At 45.7% G+C, this 19,746-nt stretch overlaps 1 long non-coding RNA gene across 3 annotated transcripts; it reads left to right on the top strand.

Annotated features, from left to right (window-relative positions):
* The first annotated feature begins 16,455 nt into the window (after nt 1–16,455).
* LOC123111282 (uncharacterized) lies at nt 16,456–19,396 on the top strand. Of its 3 annotated transcripts, none has more exons than XR_006454360.1 (3): nt 16,469–17,050; nt 18,137–18,274; nt 18,839–19,396. It is a non-coding gene; the product is annotated as an uncharacterized lncRNA (long non-coding RNA). The 3 variants fall into 3 exon arrangements; XR_006454358.1 differs by lacking the exon at nt 18,839–19,396 and having other exon boundaries at nt 16,474–16,752; nt 16,860–17,050; nt 18,137–18,393; XR_006454359.1 differs by lacking the exon at nt 18,839–19,396 and having other exon boundaries at nt 16,456–17,050; nt 18,137–18,393.
* The last annotated feature ends 350 nt before the right edge of the window (nt 19,397–19,746 follow it).

Here is a 19,746-nt window from a genome sequence, read left to right as displayed (position 1 = left end):
GAACCCCTTGACAGTTCGCCTTAAGTAAAGCTCCTCCAGCAATGCCCAACATTGGTTTTACCATTTGCACTAACAACCTACCACCTTCCCTTGGGTTCTGCAGACTCAAGGGTCATCTTTATTCTAACCCCCCCGGGCCAGTGCTCCTCTGAGTGTTGGTCCGAACTGAGCTGCCTGCGGGGCCACCTCGGGGAAACTTGAGGGTTGGTTTTGCTCGTAGCTAGTCTCATCTGAGTGTGCCCTGAGAAAGAGATATGTGCAGCTCCTATCGGGATTTGTCGGCACATTCGGGCGGTGTTGCTGGTTTAGTTTTACCCTGTCGAAATGTCTTGATGTACCGGGATACCGAGTCTGATCGGAGTGTCTCAGGTGGAGGTCTATTCCTTCGTTGACCGTGAGAGCTTGTCATGGGCTAAGTTGGGACACCCCTGCAGGGATTTGAACTTTCGAAAGCCGTGCCCGCGGTTATGGGCAGATGGGAATTTGTTAACGTCCGGTTGTAGAAGATCTGAAGTTGACCTTAATTAAAATGAATCAAACGTGTGTGTAACCGTGATGGTCTCTTTCCGGCAGAGTCCGGGAAGTGAACACGGTGTTGGAGTTATGCTTGACGTAGGTTGCTATAGGATCACTTCTTGATCATACTTTTATGGACCGTGGTTTGCCTTCTCTTCTCGCTCTCATTTGCGTATGTTAGCCACCATATATGCTAGTCGCTTGCTGCAGCTCCACCTCATTACCCCATCCTTCCTATAAGCTTAAATAGTCTTGATCTCGCGGGTGCGAGATTGCTGAGTCCCCGTGGCTCACAGATACTTCCAAAACCAGTTTGCAGGTGCCTATGTTACCGAGCAGGTGACGCAACCAAGCTCAAGGAGGAGCTCGATGAAGATCTTGCCCTTTGTGTTGTTTCGTTCTAGTTGATCAGTAGTGGAGCCCAGTTGGGGTCGATCGGGGACCTTTGTCGCATTTGGGGTTCTTCTTTTATTTTGGTTCCGTAGTCGGACCTTGATTGTATCTGGATGATGTAATGCTTTATTCATGTAATTATGTGAAGTGGCGGTTGTAAGCCAACTATGTATCTCTTTCCCTTATGTATTACATGGGTTGTGTGAAGATTACCTCACTTGCGGCATTGCTTTCAATGCGGTTATGCCTCTAAGTCGTGCTTCGACACGTGGGAGATATAGCCGCATCGAGGGCGTTACAGTTCAACTACCGCATCACAAAGTAGCAGATGAATCGTTGTTGTCCTAATGCAATAACTGAGAGCAGGAGCAAGAGAGTAGGATTGTATCGGAATGAACAAGGGGGTTTGCTTGCCTGGTAGATCAATAGGGGGGCACTGCTCCTCAGACAGGTACTCTGGAACGATCTTCGGAGCAGGACCTATCGAGAAGGAACGGTGTCAACAATCAAAACACAAGCATATGCAACAATATGATGCATGATCATGGCATGAATATGTGATGCTGATTGAGCTAATGCAACTAGCTTTTATTTGGATGAAGTCCATTTGAACCAAAGGTTCAAATGCAACTCCAAAATAAGCTCTTATAAATGCCATTTATATGTTTTCACTTATACAGTAGGTATAAGTTGGTTTGTCATGCATGAAACTAGTACAGATGGAAGGTTGAATTTTTCTGATAATTTTTCATATATAAATCATTTCAATCTGAGCTACGGTTTAATTTCTATGGTTTTTTGAAGTTTATATCATTTTCTGGAATTTCCTGATTTAATTTAAATCCAGAAAATGGATAACTGCGTCAGCATGACGTCATGCCTGCGTCAGCAAGCCAACGGTGCTGACCAGGTCAAACCTGATGTGTGGGGTCCACACGTCAGTGACACAGTGTTAAACAAGGGGGTTTTACTAATCTAATTAAAACATTAGGGCGTAGGGTCCCACTGTCAGTGTCAGGGTTAGTTAGATGGTGATTAGCCTTAAGCTAATCACCTGACCCATGGGGCCCACCTGACGGCCAGCGAGGTCAAAGGGTCAAACCTCACCGGCTTTAAGCCGCCGGCGAGGCCCGAGACGGCGGAGCACCGCGGAAATCGCCCACAGGGCTTCGTTTGGCGCGCGAAGCACAGCTACGGGATGCAGACGCTCGTCCGCATCCAACCGTGGTGGTGGCTCGGCCGGGGAGTGGCCGGAGTGGCACCGGCGACGAGCTCGGCGGCGGCCGAAGCTCGGTCGGGGTTGGGTTCGACGCTACGGTGCACGAGAGGGTGAGTGGGTGTGTGCGTTAGGCTTCTGGGAGCTTCCTGAGCATGGTGAGGCGCTCCGTTGTGAGCGCGCGCGGCTGTGGCCACGATGGCGAGGAGCTGCGGCGGCGATGGCTTCAGCCATGGTGGAAACGACGGCTACGACGCGGGAACGAGGGGGAGAAGAGAGGGGAAACAGGTAGATGCTCACGGCGGACTCGACGGGCTTGTCGGCGAGCTCGGGGACGCGCAGAAGACGGCGGGGCGGCGAAGACGATCTCCGGCGACCGGAGATGAAGACGGCGGCGAGGCGGCTCTCCAGGGCCTCCCTTGGCGCATGGCTTGACGATGAGGTAGCCGGCGATGTGGCGGAGCCTCTGGGCGCAGCGACAGGGCGAGGGGTGGCCGGTGGCCATGGCGGTGAGCAGCGACGGCAAAGGCTCGTTCGGTGGTGCTCGCGAGAGAGAGAAAGGGGAGGGGATGAGCACAGCTGAGAGCGAGGGGAGCCGGGGGGGTTGCGTGGCGACGCTGCAGGGAGTCGCGGAGCAGGCAGGGAGGTAGGAGGTGGACGGGCGCATGGCCGCGTGCGGTGAGCGCGTGCTCGGCGTCCTCCTGGCGCGATGGAGACGACGACTGGCACTGCCAGTCAGCTGGGCCGGCCTGTTGGCTCGCTGGGCTGCACAGTGCCCAGCTGCACAGGTAAGCGACCCAGGTAAGATCCTCTTTATTTCTGTTTCTGTTTTTGTTTTCTGTAATCTGTTTTGATTTAGTTTTAAACACTAAATCATTTTATTTACTTATGCCAAGTTTTGTAGGAACTGGTGGTATTATTCCAGTGCTCCCCAACAAGTGGCACAATTTTTGGACATAATATATATATAAAATTTATATATCCAATGCAAATAATTATGCATTAATTCCAAATGCCCAAAATAAATACTTATGAGCTCCCAAAAATAATGGTTTGATTTTTATCTCTGTCCAGTATTTTCAGAGGGCAACATGAGCATTTTCTTGGACCTTTTTGGAGCATTTTTTTATCTGGGTCATTTCCATAAATGATTCTGAGGGTTTCACAAATCCTCATTTCAAATTTAAATGAAATTTAAACATGATGCACACATGACTAGCTAGTCTAGGTCATACCAGAACTAGGGATGTGACAACTCGCCCCCACTTGAAAGAATCTCGTCCCGAGATTCAGGGGTCGACGGAAAGAAGGTGGGGTACTCCAGTCGAAGACGATCTTCTCGCTCCCAAGTAGCTTCTCTCTCAGAATGATGAGACCACTGAACCTTGAGAAACTTGATGTTATGACGTCGAGTGACACACTCTGCTTGATCAAGAATGCGAACCGGGTACTCTCGGTATGTGAGTTTATCTTTGAGATCAAGCGTTTCGTGGTCCACTCTGCGGATAGGATCCGAGAAGCAACACCTGAGTTGAGAGACGTGGAAGACATCATGCACTCTGGAAAGATGTGCGGGTAGTTCCAACTGGTAGGCAACCTCTCCTCGTTTAGTGAGAATGCGAAAAGGACCAATGTAACGAGGAGCCAACTTGCCCTTGATACCGAAACGATGGGTACCCTTCAAAGGAGTAACCCGAAGGTAAGCTTTGTCGCCAACTTCATAAGTCATATCCGTATGATGACGATCATACTGACTCTTTTGACGAGACTGGGCTGTTTTCAAATTCTCACGAATGATGCGAACTTCCTCTTCTGCCTCTTGGATCATGTCCGGTCCAAAGAATTGTCTTTCGCCGGTTTCTGACCAGTTCAAAGGTGTTCGACATCTTCGTCCATAGAGAATCTCAAAAGGAGCTTTCTTGAGACTGGATTTATAGCTATTGTTATAAGCAAACTCGGCAAAAGGAAGACATTTCTCCCAATCCATACCGAATGAGATAACGCAAGCTCTAAGCATGTCTTCGAGAATTTGATTGACCCGTTCCACCTGACCACTTGATTGAGGGTGGAAAGCGGTACTGAAGGAAAGATGGCTTCCCATGGCAGTTTGGAAACTCTCCCAGAAATGAGAAGTGAAAAGACTGCCACGGTCTGAATTGATCTCTAGTGGAACACCATGAAGTGATACTATTCGAGAGATATATAAGTCAGCGAGCTGACTAGCAGTGATACTCTCTCAAACAGGAAGGAAGTGAGCCACTTTGGTAAGACGGTCAATGACTACGAGGATAGCATTATTCCCTCTTTTGGTCTTGGGAAAACCGGTAATGAAGTCCATACCAACTTTATCCCATTTCCACTCAGGAATAGCTAATGGCTGAAGGGTGCCAGCAGGCCTTTGATGCTCTGCCTTAACGCGACGACAAACGTCACATTTAGCAATGAACTCAGTGATTTCTCTCTTCATCCTAGTCCACCAGAACCTTTGGCGTAGGTCCTGATACATCTTAGTACTACCGGGATGAATTGTGAGAGGAGATTCATGCGCCTCCTTAAGGATCAGTTGTCGCAGATGTTGATTCTTGGGAATCACCAAGCGATTCTCAAAGAAAACAACACCACAATCATCCATAGAGAAACATCCACCAACTCCCTTCTTAATGTTTCTCTTGATCCGGGAAATTCCCGTGTCCTGCTTTTGAACTGCGATGATCTGATCCACAAGGGTAGGTTTCGCCACCAAGGTAGAAAGGAAACCATGAGGAGCAATGTGAAGGTTAAGCTTACAGAATTCCTCATGGAGAAGTGGTTGGACCTGCTGCAACATAAGATTGTTGCAATAGGGTTTACGACTTAGCGCATCAGCCATGACATTAGCTTTGCCTGGAGTGTAGTTAATCCCTAAGTCGTAATCTGAGATCAACTCCAACCAACGTCTTTGCCTAAGGTTCAGATCTGGTTGAGTGAAGATATACTTGAGACTCTGGTGATCGGTGTAGATCTCGCAACGTTTACCAAGAAGGTAATGTCGCCAGGTCTTGAGTGCATAGACTACGGCTGCAAGCTCTAGATCATGTGTAGGATAATTCTCCTCATGTGGATGCAACTGTCGAGATGCATAGGCAATCACATGACAATCCTGCATAAGAATGCAACCTAGTCCCTGTCGTGAGGCGTCGCAGTAGATAACAACGTCTTTAGTGAAATCCGGTGGCACAAGTATGGGAGCAGAAGTCAGGCGTCTTCTCAGTTCCTGAAAACTGTATTCACACTGTGGGGACCACTCGAACTTTTTATCTTTCTTGAGAAGTTCTGTGAGGGGTTTAGCTAATTTGGAGAAGTTTTCAACAAAGCGGTGATAATAACTTGCTAGACCAAGGAAACTCCTAACTTGTTTAACGGTTTCAGGTGGAGTCCAATCAAGGACGGCCTTAACTCTCTCGGGATTGACAGCAATGCCCATACCAGATATCACGTGGCCCAGATAGGTCACTTCTGGCAACCAAAATTCACACTTGGAGAACTTGGCATAAAGGCGATGCTCTTTGAGTTTTTCTAATACAAGTCTAAGATGTTCGGCATGCTCTTCCTCGTTCTTCGAGTAAATAAGAACACCATCGAGGTAAACCACGACGAACTTATCTAGGTACTCCATGAAGATCGAGTTCATCAAGTGGGAGAAGGTAGCTGGGGCATTGGTTAGACCGAAGGACATGACGGTGTACTCGTACTGGCCATAACGAGTGACAAAGGCTATCTTGGGGATGTCCCCGTTTCTGATCTTGATTTGGTGGTAGCCTAACCTCAAATCCATCTTGGAGAAGACTGAGGATCCAGCGAGCTGATCATACAGATCGTTGATCCTGGGGAGCGGATACTTGTTCTTTATCGTGACCAAATTAACGGGACGATAATCTACAACCATCCAATCCGTACCATCCTTCTTCTTGACAAAGAGGACGGGGCAAGCCCAAGGAGAAGAACTAGGATAGATGAAACCCTTTTGCGAGGACTCATCAAGTTGTTTCTTAAGCTCGGCTAGTTCTAAGGGTGCCATTTTGTAAGGTCTCCTAGAGATTGGAGCAGTTCCTGGGATAAGATCTATGACGAACTCTACATCTCTGTCAGGTGGAACACCTGGCAGTTCCTCTGGAAAGACATCCGGAAAGTCACGGACTACCGAGATATCTTCAAGGTCTAGAAGAGGGCTGGCATTAAGAGAATAGAGTTGGCGCTTTGCAACTCTGGTGGAGACAGTGACTATCTTGCCGGATGGATGTGTAAGCTGAACAGACCTGGTGAAACAATCAATCTTGGCATGATGAGCTGTCATCCAGTCCATACCCAAGATGATGTTAATATCCGAAGACTTGAGAGATATCAAGGAAGCAAGGAATACAAGTCTGTCAACATGGATTTCATTGCCATAACTTATCCTAGAGGTTTGCCATTTGGATCCAGGAGTTTGAATAAGTAGTGGGGAGGGCATATCACAAAATGACATGTCGTGCAAGCGAGCATAGCTTTCAGAGATGAAGGAATGAGACGCTCTAGTATCGAACAGAACCGATGCTGGATGACAGTTGACAAGGAGTGTACCCAGAACGACATTTGGATCAGCATGAGCATCTTTAGCTGAGACGTGATGCACACGTCCATGTTTAGGGTGAGATGACTTGGCACTAATCATCTTGCGTGATGGCTTACCATGGCCAACAGACTTCTCGGGTTGGGGTGGAGCAACACTGGTCTGAGTGCAAATACGGGCAATGTGGCCTGGCTCTCCGCACTTGTAACAAACCTTGGAGGTAGAACATGGACCCGCATTGGCAGGCGGTCCACCAATAGGCCTGGGTGGAGCATACTGCTGAACTAGACAAGGTGCCACATAAGATGGCCTCGGTGTATATCCGGGTGAAAGAGCGGAGTTTGGAACCCAAATCCGGCGCTTTTGAGAACTAGAACCGGAGGAAGATCCCAAATCACAGGTGTGCTTACGAGACTCCTCGTAAGTGAGCTGAGCTGTCTCTGCATTAATAGCCTTGTTCACAAGAGCTTGGAATGTATCACAATGATGCAGGTGGAGATCACGACGCAACTTGGGGTTGAGACCCTTCCGGAACCTAGCCTGCTTCTTGGCGTTCGTGGACACCTCTTTTGTGGCATAGCGGGCGAGGTTCTCAAACTCTCTACTGTAAGCATCAACAGCCATCTTACTCTGGGTGAAACTACAGAACTCTTCTCTCTTGCGATCAATGAGGCCCTGGGGAATATGATGCTCGTGAAAAGCCTCAATGAAATCCCTCCAGGTAGGAGTCTGGCCAGCTGAAAGCATAGCCTCATAGTTCTGCCACCAAAGACTAGCAGGACCTTCCAGGTGGTATGTAGCATAGGTGACCTTGTCATCTTCAGCTACGTTTGTGGAACGTAGCTTATGAGTGATGCTACGGAGCCAGTCATCTGCATCGAGTGGCTCGATGGAATGATGAAAGGTAGGTGGGTGCAAGTGAATGAAGTCATGAATGGTTATAGACCCTTTGAACTAATGTGCGGTGTTCTCCTCGATACGTGCCAACAAGCGGTTAGACTCACGCTTGTTCCTCTCCATCTCTAACACGAACTCCGTCAACGAAGGCTGGTCGGGAGGATCCTCATCCCTACCATCTCCGTGGTTCTGTTTACGAGCAATGGAACTTCGTTTAACTGATGACATCCTGAGAAACGAAACCAAGGACGGAATCAGCATCAACTATAGGCTATAGAATGTAGGACAAGGAAATTAGTAACTCTCGAACTCCTAGGGTAATTCCGGAAGCATAACGGCAGTAAAATGCTCAGAATGAGACATCCTGCTAAAATGGGGTAGTAACATACTCAACATCATCACTCTAGGTTCTGAGATAGTACTAAACAGGCTACACTGGAGGTACTCGAAAACTGGAGTATGACTCTGATCAACCAATCCTATGGTACTACGAAGTAGTAACACGTGATCCTGATACACGGAAGAGAAATCCTAGTTCCTTAACCCCGCAGGAAAGATAGGATGACTCAGATCAGAAGGCCATGAGGTATAAGGAGTAAAAAGAGCCTTACGTTCCTTCCCATAATCAATTCCCTTACATAACTAAAGAATTTCTAGACTCAACTTCGACCAGTTTGGCTTGGTAATCCTACAGGCAGTCAGGCTTTGATACAAAAGCTGTCAGGACCCCGATTCTATGCCACACCAATCTAGCATGTAACACCTCATATCACTTTGCGGCCTCACGCACGGTATTCCCACGGGTGTCGCTTTACCAGGCCCGGGACCGTTTGCGCCTTTTGGCTCACGTATATGATAGTGTCGCTAGCATCCATATGACAAAGAGCCCGGACTGACATGGCTAGTCGTGAACCCAAAGTGGCGCTAACTTACAGGGACATGCATACATGACCTAGCAACGAACGTGTCCGTCATTAGCGAGAGTATCCGGGCTGTAGCAGCTGGGCTAGCAGGACTCCGGTAATCCGGGCTGTAGCAGGCTAACAGGACTCCGGTAGAAACCGCGTGACATTTCCCCGAAGGGACAGACAAAGGAACGAAGAAGGACACATGCCGGCCAGCCTAAGTGTTCCGGAGCAGTAGCAAGCTACCAGGGCTCAGTGGAAGCACTAGGAGACATTTCCCGATAAGAGAGGCTACTAAGGATAAACAACTAGATAGTCAGATCCCACACATAGCAATACACATTACACGTACGCATAACATGCAGGTATGTGCTGTACAACATGGCATCACAGCATAACTCAACAACTCAAATAGATAAAGGCTTAGAAGAGCCATCATAGCATTTATTGCAAACAGGGGTCATAGGACCCATCATACAGAGCATACAAGCAACAAGCGGAAGCATTACATGTCTGGGTACATACATCTACAAAAGAAAAAGGCTAAAGAGCCTGACTAACTACAATATCCGATCAAGATCGTAGCTGAGGTACAAGCTACTTGTCGAAGTCCGCGAGAACACTAGTAAGACCGAAGTCTCCGCTGCAAAAACATAAATAAAGCAACATGAGTACAAAGGTACTCAGCAAGACTTACATCAGATCCTATCATACATGCATTTGTATCAAGAGGGTAATGTGGGGTTTAGTTGCAGCAAGCCAGCTTTGACTCTGTTGCTATCCTGTTCTACGACTACCAGAACTTCTTTGAGGTGATATGGCGCACACGAGTCCACTAATCACCACACAATACACTACTATGGAATCATCCCCGTCTCCTTACGAGAAGGCCATCCATAGCACTCACACTTGTCTTGAGCATTTTAGAGTATCCACTTCAAGTTGTCTATGTACCATGTAAGCATCCAAGAAGTCCATAACCGCGGACCCGGCTATTCGAATAGATCATGTTAACCCTGCAGGGGTGTACTTCTTCACACACACTCTCGCCACTTACCGCCATGCACACATCATGTATCTCGGCAACCTTCAAGCGGAAGCCTGGCGAGGGTGTCGGCCACGACCTGACTAACCACACAAGACTCTAGTCTAGGTTTATCGCCTATTCGGATTCCATCCGCAAGGAGATCCGGCCGGGGTGTCGCTCACGGCCCCAAACGATGTGTGCAGGGTTCCCAAGCCCACCTCGCCGGATGAATCTACGCTTGGTACACCGTGCCACTTGTGCCTAGTCTGTCCCAAGCCCACCTGGCCGGGTGCCACTTGGTAGACTACTAACACTACCTACAAACACCAGAAACTAGTTGCGACTCCTGGACAGAGATCAAGTTGGTTAATAAGTCGAGAGGGCTTGGAGCGCCCGGAGCCCAATGTGTGGTAGTATCGAGTCATTGGACAACATACATAGAACTGAGTGCTTAAGGACGGTTCTAGTGAGACAACCCACCATGTACTCCTACATGGCCTCTCACCACTACCTTTACCAAATCGTGTTCACACACTTCACTCTCAGCATCAGAACATATCGTAACTCTCCAATTCATTCCCAATGAATCAGACCTGACACAACTCTAAGCAATAGCAGGCATAGCATGGTAGGAACACAACATGGCTCAATCAACTCCTACACATGCTAGTGGGTTTCAACTATTTACTGTGGCAATGACAGGTCATGCAGAGGAATGGGTTCAACTACCGCAGCACAAAGTAGCAGATGAATCGTTGTTGTCCTAATGCAATAACTGAGAGCAGGAGCGAGAGATTAGGATTGTATCGGAATGAACAAGGGGGTTTGCTTGCCGGGTAGATCAACAGGGGGGCACTGCTCCTCAGACAGGTACTCTGGAAGGGTCTCCGGAGCAGGACCTATCGAGAAGGAACGGTGTCGACAATCAAACCCAAGCATATGCAACAATATGATGCATGATCATGGCATGAATATGTGATGCTGATTGAGCTAATGCAACTAGCTTTTATTTGGATGAAGTCCATTTGAACCAAAGGTTCAAATGCAACTCCAAAATAAGCTCTTATAAATGCCATTTATATGTTTTCACTTATACAGTAGGTATAAGTTGGTTTGTCATGCATGAAACTAGTACAGATGGAAAGATTGAATTTTTCTGATAATTTTTCATATATAAATTATTTCAATCTGAGCTACGGTTGAATTTCTATGATTTTTTGAAGTTTATATCATTTTTTGGAATTTCCTGATTTAATTTAAATCCAGAAAATGGATAACTGCATCAGCATGACATCATGCCCGCGTCAGCAAGCCAACGGTGCTGACCAGGTCAAACCTGACGTGTGGGGTCCACACGTCAGTGACACAGTGTTAAACAAGGGGGTTTTACTAATCTAATTAAAACATTAGGGCGTAGGGTCCCACTGTCAGTGTCAGGGTTAGTTAGATGGTGATTAGCCTTAAGCTAATCACCTGACCCACGGGGCCCACCTGACGGCCGGCGAAGTCAAAGGGTCAAACCTCACCGGCGTTAAGCCGCCGGCGAGGCCCGAGACGTCGGAGCGCCACGGAAATCGCCCACAGGGCTCAGTTTGGCGCGCGAAGCACAGCTACGGGATGCGGACGCTCGTCCGCATCCAACCGTGGTGGTGGTTCAGCCGGGGAGTGGCCGGAGTGGCGCCGGCGACGAGCTCGGCGGCGGCCGAAGCTCGGTCGGGGTTGGGTTCGGCGCTACGGTGCACGAGAGGGCGAGTGGGTGTGTGCGTTAGGCTTCTGGGAGCTTCCTGAGCACGGTGAGGCACTCCGTTGTGAGCGCGCGCGGCTGTGGCCACGACGGAGAGGAGCTGCGGCGGTGATGGCTTCGGCCATGGTGGAAACGACGGCTACGACGCGGGAACGAGGGGGAGAAGAGAGGGGAAACGGGTAGATGCTCACGGCGGACTCGACGGGCTTGTCGGCGAGCTCGGGGATGCGCAGAAGACGGCGGGGCGGCGAAGCCGATCTCCGGCGACCGGAGATGAAGACGGCGGCGAGGCAGCTCTCCAGGGCCTCCCGAGGCGCATGGCTTGACGGGGAGGTAGCCGGCGATGTGGCGGAGCCTCTAGGCGCAGCGACAGGGCGAGGGGTGGCCGATGGACACGACGGCGAGCAGCGGCGGCGAAGGCTCGTTCGGTGGTGCTCGCGAGAGAGAGAAAGGGGAGGGGATGAGCACGACTGAGAGCTAGGGGAGCCGGGGGGGGGGGGGGGTTGCGTGGCGATGCTGCAGGGAGTCGCGGAGCAGGCAGAGAGGCAGGAGGTGGCCGGGCGCATGGCCGCGTGCGGTGAGTGCGTGCTCGGCGTCCTCCTGGCGCGGTGGAGACGACGACTGGCACTGCCAGTTAGCTGGGCCGGCCTGTTGGGTCGCTGGGCTACACAGGTAAGCGGCCCAGGTAAGATTCTCTTTATTTCTGTTTCTGTTTTTGTTTTCTGTAATCTGTTTTGATTTAGTTTTAAACACTAAATCATTTTATTTACTTATGCCAATTTTTGTAGGAACTGGTGGTATTATTCGAGTGCTCCTCAACAAGTGGCACAATTTTTGGACATATAATATATATATAACATTTATATATCCAATGCAAATAATTATGCATTAATTCCAAATGCCCAAAATAAATACTTATGAGCTCCCAAAAATAATGGTTTGATTTTTATCTCTGTCCAGTATTTTCAGAGGGCAACATGATCATTTTCTTGGACCTTTTTGGAGCATTTTTTTATCTGGGTCATTTCCATAAATGATTCTAAGGGTTTCACAAATCCTCATTTCAAATTTAAATGAAATTTAAACGTGATGCACACATGACTAGCTAGTCTAGGTCATACCAGAACTAGGGATGTGACACCAAGGCATCAGGCAAAGGTTACTGTTTCAGTGCAACAAGACCAAGACCAGCAGAACGACAGGATGGAGGTCATCGTGGAGCCCAGGACAGCGTCACCGCCAGAGCCTTTGGCAGCCGAAGACCAACTTTAGTCAGGATATGTGTACTAGATGTTCCCCTTCAAAATGGTCAATTGTTGGCGCCGTTCTCGCTCATTATTTGGGAAGAGGCCCAGGGCCTCCCTCTATAAATAGGACTAGCCACCACAGAGCGGAGGCATCGACGAATCATCGAGAGCATCTTGGAGACACATAGACTAGAGAGAGAGAGAGGCGACTGAACTCACCCAAGTAGTTCATCGCACCAGCTCAAGAACAGCCCTCGCGAGGCTGTTCTCCCTTTGTATTGTTCCTCATCAGTCTCTGAGGCAATCCACCACACCACAAACCAGAGTAGGGTATTACACCACAACGGTGGCCCGAACTAGTATAAACCTCGTGTCCCTTGTGTGTTCCTCTTTCTAGCTTAGATTCCTTGCGAGCCATCGACACGCGAGCTGGTAGGGGAAAAATCTTCGTGCGCACCCCAGAGTTCGAACCTCAAGGGTCTGCCGGAACTCGAAATCCGACAGCGGTTATAGTTGCCTCGCCACCTTCAGAATGTGGCGGTTCCACCATTTTTTCTATAGCTCGCTGAAAAGTTGAGGTTTTAAATTAGTAGTACTAGAACAGAAGATACTAAGGAGGCAGCAAAACCAAACAAAATAGCTTTCGTCTATATACAGAACTTATTCTGCTGAACCCATGTAAAATATTAGTTGTATTTTATTGCAAAGTACATAATAAAACCAGGTTCCAAACATATGACCATGTACCATCGCTAATGTATTGTCTATTTCTTCACATTGTATTGAGGGCTAAGGATAAAGAGACGGAGTTTATAATATGGTAAGCATAGTATGACATCATTCATATCACAAAACAACTGAGAACAGACAAACAAGCAATTGTAACATTGTGTGGGCAAGTCCAGCACAGAACTAGATTATGTTTCAAGATCAAAGGAACATCACTCCTCTCTTTTAAACCTTGTAAGGTGCAATGATATGCTAAGACAATTGTGTATAAAATTGAAAAGAGTAATAGACATAGGCTGCAAGCCATGTAGTTCAACGCACAAGTCAGAGTAAGTACTAGTTAAAAGGCATGAGGATTAAGGACTTACAACAACGGCTTTGACTGCTGTAGTCATGCCCTTCTTGCTGGTGTGACAGTCCTTGAAGATTTCCACAACCTTTGGTTCAGGTACTTTCTGGTCCTTGCGGGCTTTCCTCTGCATTTTGAACAAGTCAATATAGATCTGATAATATGGTACAGCGAAAAGAGTGAAACAACAGCTAATTACAAGAGCCTCGCAGTGTGCAATATAGCTACGAGATCCTGTCGTCTGTTGGAATTTCACTTTTGTACGGTTGGCCTTGTTCTTTGAACAGTTTACCTACAAGAAGATAGATTTGTGTGGCACATGCATAAATAGGACTTCGACATGTGATCTGATCACATATATATAATGTACCTGATACTTCGGATCAGACCAGTGTTTAACAAGGCCACTCCAGTCTTCATCTGATATATTTTCCACTGGAGATGTTTGGGAAAGTTCACTGTTAGCCTTGCCTTCAAAGTGAGTTTTCCTCAAGTTATACCGATACTTTTGCAGAGCAGACTTGAAAACATGGGTGCAAGCTTGTCTGGTTGCATCATCTTGGCTATCCAACTTGAACCTCATCTGTTGAAAATTATGGGAGTCTCATTATCAGCAACCTAGAAAGTATGGGACAGAGCAAGACGATATTACTAGTTTCCATACATAACCATACTTAAAGATAAATGGTCGAGGAAGGTGTTGAACTGGGTTCCATCTTTGTCATTCCTATACTGAATCCATGTTGGGAGGATACGTACATGACACCTAACGACAACTGCTGCCTCTGCTACTAACTTGGCTGACTCTGTAGCATCACGTGGCCTTTTTAAACCTGCCTCAAAACCAATCTCCATTCTTCCTCCTCTAGATTTAGTTAACCTATCGAGCAATATCCCTGATGTTTGTTTCCTCTTGCGCCTAGGTGCTAGTCCAACAACGAACATAGGAAGTGTTAGTGTACATCATACTATGAGACTACATATAAAGAAGCATGTAACTGTAACTTGACTCCAGCAACTACCTTCTTGCTGTTGTATCTCACAAGGTTCATCTGATATTGCCAACTCGTCTTGTGTCAAGAGTGCTTGGGAAGTAGTGTCAGGTGGCAAGGGAGCTTGGGTACGTGCTGCTAGCTCAGTTGACGCATGAGTAAGTCGTGCAGCTGGTAGTACTGTGGTAGGTGTTGCAAGAACTAGGGCTGTCTCTGCTTGTTTAGTGGCAGCTATTTGTTTCTGTTTGGATTTTTTTGCAGCTCGTGTAGCATGGGATGCCGTGTTTGTAGAATTTTCCGCTGGACTTTGACTTTCTATTGCACCATCAATACCAGCAGAATCTGCAGGATTCATCCACTTCTCATTCCCTGCCATTCTGTGTTTCTTCCTCTTTCTCTGTGCCATGTTAAGTCAAGCCGACAAGAAAAACGAATAACAATTTAGTTCTTCAGAACAAATTGATGCGTGATGCAGACAATATGAACTTTGATGTTAGACAACCACATGATAGGAGGATGTAATATGTATGAAAAACAGGACGGAAGAGATAACCAGAACTATGATGTGTAAACTAAGAAGAAGACATTTCACCAAATTAGAAGCAATGCAATGGAAGGTAGACACCATATGAAAGATGCTACAAATATCGCTCTGCCAAGTTAACAATGTCTCATCATAAATGGCGTTTAAGCAAATGTGAAGCAGTACAAGAAATAAATCATATGCAAGATGCAAACAACATCACACTACCATGTTAGAGGTCTCTCGTCATTAGTGACATTGCATATTCACAGCATTGCATATTCACAGCTTATGATGTGTAAACTAAGGAGAAGGCATTTCAACAAATTAGAAGCAATGAAAGCTAGACACCATATGAAAGATGCAACGAATATCACTCTACCAAGTTAAAACTGTCTCGTCATAAGTGCCATTTCAACAAATTAGTAGTACAAGCTAGAAGAGAATGTGAGATGTAACCTATATCACACTCCGAAGTCAAACGTGTCTTATTATAAGTGATTGTTGCAGGTTACACAATAGTAGTAATTTGATGTAAGAACATGGTGTGATAGACAGATATTGTATGTTCTAGAAACAGGAACACGTGTCTTATTCAAGTATAACTAGCAAAGTGGCCCGCTCAATGCGCAGGCTAGGATTTCATTAAGTTATAAATGTGAGACCACACTATTTTATCTGTCCAACAATTTTTTATACCAAATATGATGACATTTCAAATATAGTACTCTTGCAAACATAGTTTTGTTTTTGGTACGTTTGGGTTTTCGTCGAAAAGGGGGTACTGATGTGTATGTGTGATCCCTTACATATATACACATTGTGATCCCTTCATCCCTTACTTGCTAATTATGCATGTCATGAGGGGTAGGGTGTGCGTGTGTGTGCATTCATAGGTGTGAGTGTATACATGTATGTATGTGCTCTTGCGTTTGTACTGATGTTCAAAAAAATTATGCATGTCACGCTAACTGTATTTTTTTGCGAGATATGCTAACTATATTTACATCTTTCTTTTACATTTTTATTCTATTGCTTATATCTTGTACAAATCGATAAAGCCTACCTCCTATGTTCCTAAATACTCTATAAGTCTTTTTAAAGATTTCAGTATGAACTACATACGAATGTATATAGACATATTTTAGAGTGTAGATTCACTCATTTTGCTCCGTATATAGTTTATATTGAAATCTCTAAAAAGACTTACATTTAGGAACTGAGGGAGTATGTTGGTAGGTATGTGCTCCCATGATCAGTTCATTTATTTAAGAGACGTGCCCTCGGTAGTATCAATGGTGGCTTATATTTTCACGTCACATAGTTTGCTCTCACAGTGTACAGAACATAATCGGTTTCATAGGCCCACCAGTATGATTGTTCACTTTCCCCATTCTGTAGTCTCCCGGACTTCTCCGTTCTCTCCACCCACTCATATTTTCACACAGTGACAATGTTCCTATTGCCCGATCCCCTTTCTGTTTTCCTTATTCTCTCTGCTCACTCAAAAATTTCTGCTCTCCCATCAGCTTGCTCTCTTGTTCGCTGCCTTGAGGTTCCTCGTCCTCACCTCAAGCCACTCCGCAGCTGGTGCTGCCACAGGGACGACAGCTAGTTTGGCTCCTCGTACGCCTCCTTGTTCTCCTAGCCCTTTGCTGGTAAACTACGATGGAGGAGGCGAGATTATCGATCTGCACAGTGTCGTTGACCCGTTGTAATTGGTGTCTGTGTAGTTGATTTGGTCGTGGATTTCATCTCCCCCAGGCCGCATCCCTCTTAGATCCAGCTTGGGTGTGAGGATGGCGGCGAGGTTCTCTTCCCCAAGCGCATAAGCTAGAGCGTTGTCGCTCTTTTCACTCGAGGCAGCTCGGGACACGGTCCTCATCCTCCACAGCGACAACATTCTTCGAAGTTCGACCTGCAGGTCCCCATTTTTCGTATTCCCAACTCTGTCATATTTCCCCCCTTTTGTTGAGTTACTTGCCCTACATAAACATAAATCCTAATTAGTAGAAGTAAGATATTGTTTCATCTCCGGCAGAAGCATTTTGTTTCTCCTTGTGGGAATGGAACAATATTTTTCGCTTTAGCCGCAGTGCATGCATACGTGTTATACTTAGCTATAGATAGAACGAAATGTAACATGTTTTTGTGATTTCATAGAGCAATTAAAATTATCCGCACTCAAAGATATGGAAATGCATGGGCGTCCGAACTTTATAACCACTTGTTTTACGGTAAAATGTGTGAGATATAACTTTACTACATCGAAACCACCGAGTTAATGAAGGTAAATTTTCATGCTTTGAAAGATTTGAGCACATAGATAGCAGAACTGATGTGCAAAGCATAAGCAAGGTACATAATGTTGCTTCCTGTATACTGTAATACCAGTCGTGCATTGTTAAAATTTAGAAATTGAACTGAGAACTGTAATTAAATCAAATGGATGATAACCTGCATAAGGGTGAAACTTTGTGGAGATTTTCTTACTTCGCATGGATCAAAGGTTCTCCTTTTTGTGTAGCCGCAAAGTCTGGCACATCTCCATTTATGATTGAAGGTTGTCTCTTTTTCTTGTCTTGAAGTTTCATTCTCCTTCCAATCTTGCTATTTTTGTTGATTGTCTCGACTTGCATCAATAAGATAACAATTTAAAATAAGTTTCATCATTAAAGCTAAAATCAATTAGAAACCCCCAACGCCTAACTGGAATTGTTGCCTTTTGTGTTTTAGTTTTGTTGTGATAGCACACACAAAATATTCATCATTAGTAACGGATCACCTTGTTGGATTACATATATGTTTTGTTTTAACCATCTTGGCAGGTTTCTAACCTTCCTTGTTATGTGGCCCCTCTTTTCTTTTCATTGTTGATTTCTGCACATCAGGGAGTGCAAATATAAAGCTAAAGCTCTCTTTTAAATCCAATGAAATGCAAGCTCTTTTGCGTTTTCTTGAAAAAAATCGAATAAAGCTAAAGTGGATGATATTTATAATATTATTACAGACAGTGGTGGAGCTAGAGATCATGCTTTGCTGTGGCGATGGACGACGATAAATATCATGGCGGTGCTCCCGCTGGTCATTGGACATGGGAGTACCCTTCTCGGCCGCTTGACACCTTGACCAACCGCCCCGCTTGGTGGTGGGTGTGCTACTATTACAGATTAATGCTCAAGTTTATGAATATTCATTATTTTTGTTACTTTTCACCCTATAAATATTTTTTTTGGTCGTACAAGTAAAGGAGATCTATTTTCGAGACCTGTGATTTGCAGAAATCTTTAATGATAAAGAGGAACTTAAGTTTCAATCATCATGTGAATACAAAAATATCGTGAGTATTTTTTAGTAGAAGCCGGCCGAAGCAATCTCTACCTGATTAATGAGGAACTTTATTAGACAAAATTACCAAGGTACTCATGCAAAATATTATGTGAACCATTATCTAATCTAAAAACTCCAAGTGATTACCATACTACACTGCCCTGTGCTTCTTAATGGATTTGAGGCCTATGGAAGCCATCCCATAACCCAAAATATAGTAGAGGATCACGCTAGAATAAGATTTTAGTTTAGCACTGCCCAGAGTAATTGAGGGTCTCCATTTGTTTTTCATTCTTTTTGTGGGGGGCACAGTGGGCGACATCCTCTCATTATCCTTTAATAGGTCTGATCTATAATTTCATGCAAATCGTACATACTGAAGGTGATCTAGTTGCTCAACGGAGCCGGCTGGTGCCCAATGCCGAAGTGCCACTGGTTGGAGGAAGTTGACCTCAAAGTGTTGTTCACTGGAGGAAGATGATGTACAAGGTTGTTCGGATGCCGAGAGATTTTATATATGCATGCGACCATGAGATTTTGGTCCTATCTAGAGATATTCTGTTAGGAGAGATCCAATATCTGCAAATTTCTGAGAGTTTGGATTTGTTTGGAGAGATGTCATCTTTGTACAGTTTTTTTGTGGGAAGGATCTTCAGAGTTTGGTCATGTTTCTTACCCTGTACGCCCCATTTTTTATTATATGGGATGGTCTGGCCGCTCGTGGGATGGTGCTGGCCTGTTTTTTTAGTTAATGGTCCAGCCTATCATGAGTTTGTGTACAGGTCCAACCTGTTATAGTCTCACGTCCTGAAGTCCGAGAAATCTGACCCTACTTGTAACATTTTTTTTATTATGGATCCAATTTGTTATGATCTCACATTACGGGGTCACCTGATTTATGAAGATCTTCTCACGTTACGGGGCCACTTGGTTTATGAAGATCTGAGGGTCGCACATTGTTGATTTAAAATAGGTACACGTAATTAAAGGTCGGATGTTTCTAATTATTGTGGGATTTTAAAACTAATTATCTTTATTTTGGTTAACCCGTCAAGTACTTTTTATATATAAATAGATGTGTAAAGTAAGCAGATGGAATTCAACAAAATTAGAAGCAATACAAGCTAGACATCACACATAACATGCAACCACATAACAGTGCCAAGTTAGAGGGAGCACCGGCGATGCTGCACTAGGGGAGACATGCTCATCATAAACACAGCTTTGTTGAGTGTCTATGCATGTGTTGTCTTGAAAATCATCTTGGAGGTGTGGAGGAGTAGAAACTGT

This window comes from Triticum aestivum, chromosome 5B (genome assembly GCF_018294505.1).
Source record: "Triticum aestivum cultivar Chinese Spring chromosome 5B, IWGSC CS RefSeq v2.1, whole genome shotgun sequence".
NCBI classification, from domain to species: Eukaryota; Viridiplantae; Streptophyta; class Magnoliopsida; order Poales; family Poaceae; genus Triticum; species Triticum aestivum.
This window is presented reverse-complemented; position numbering and strand designations above follow the sequence as displayed.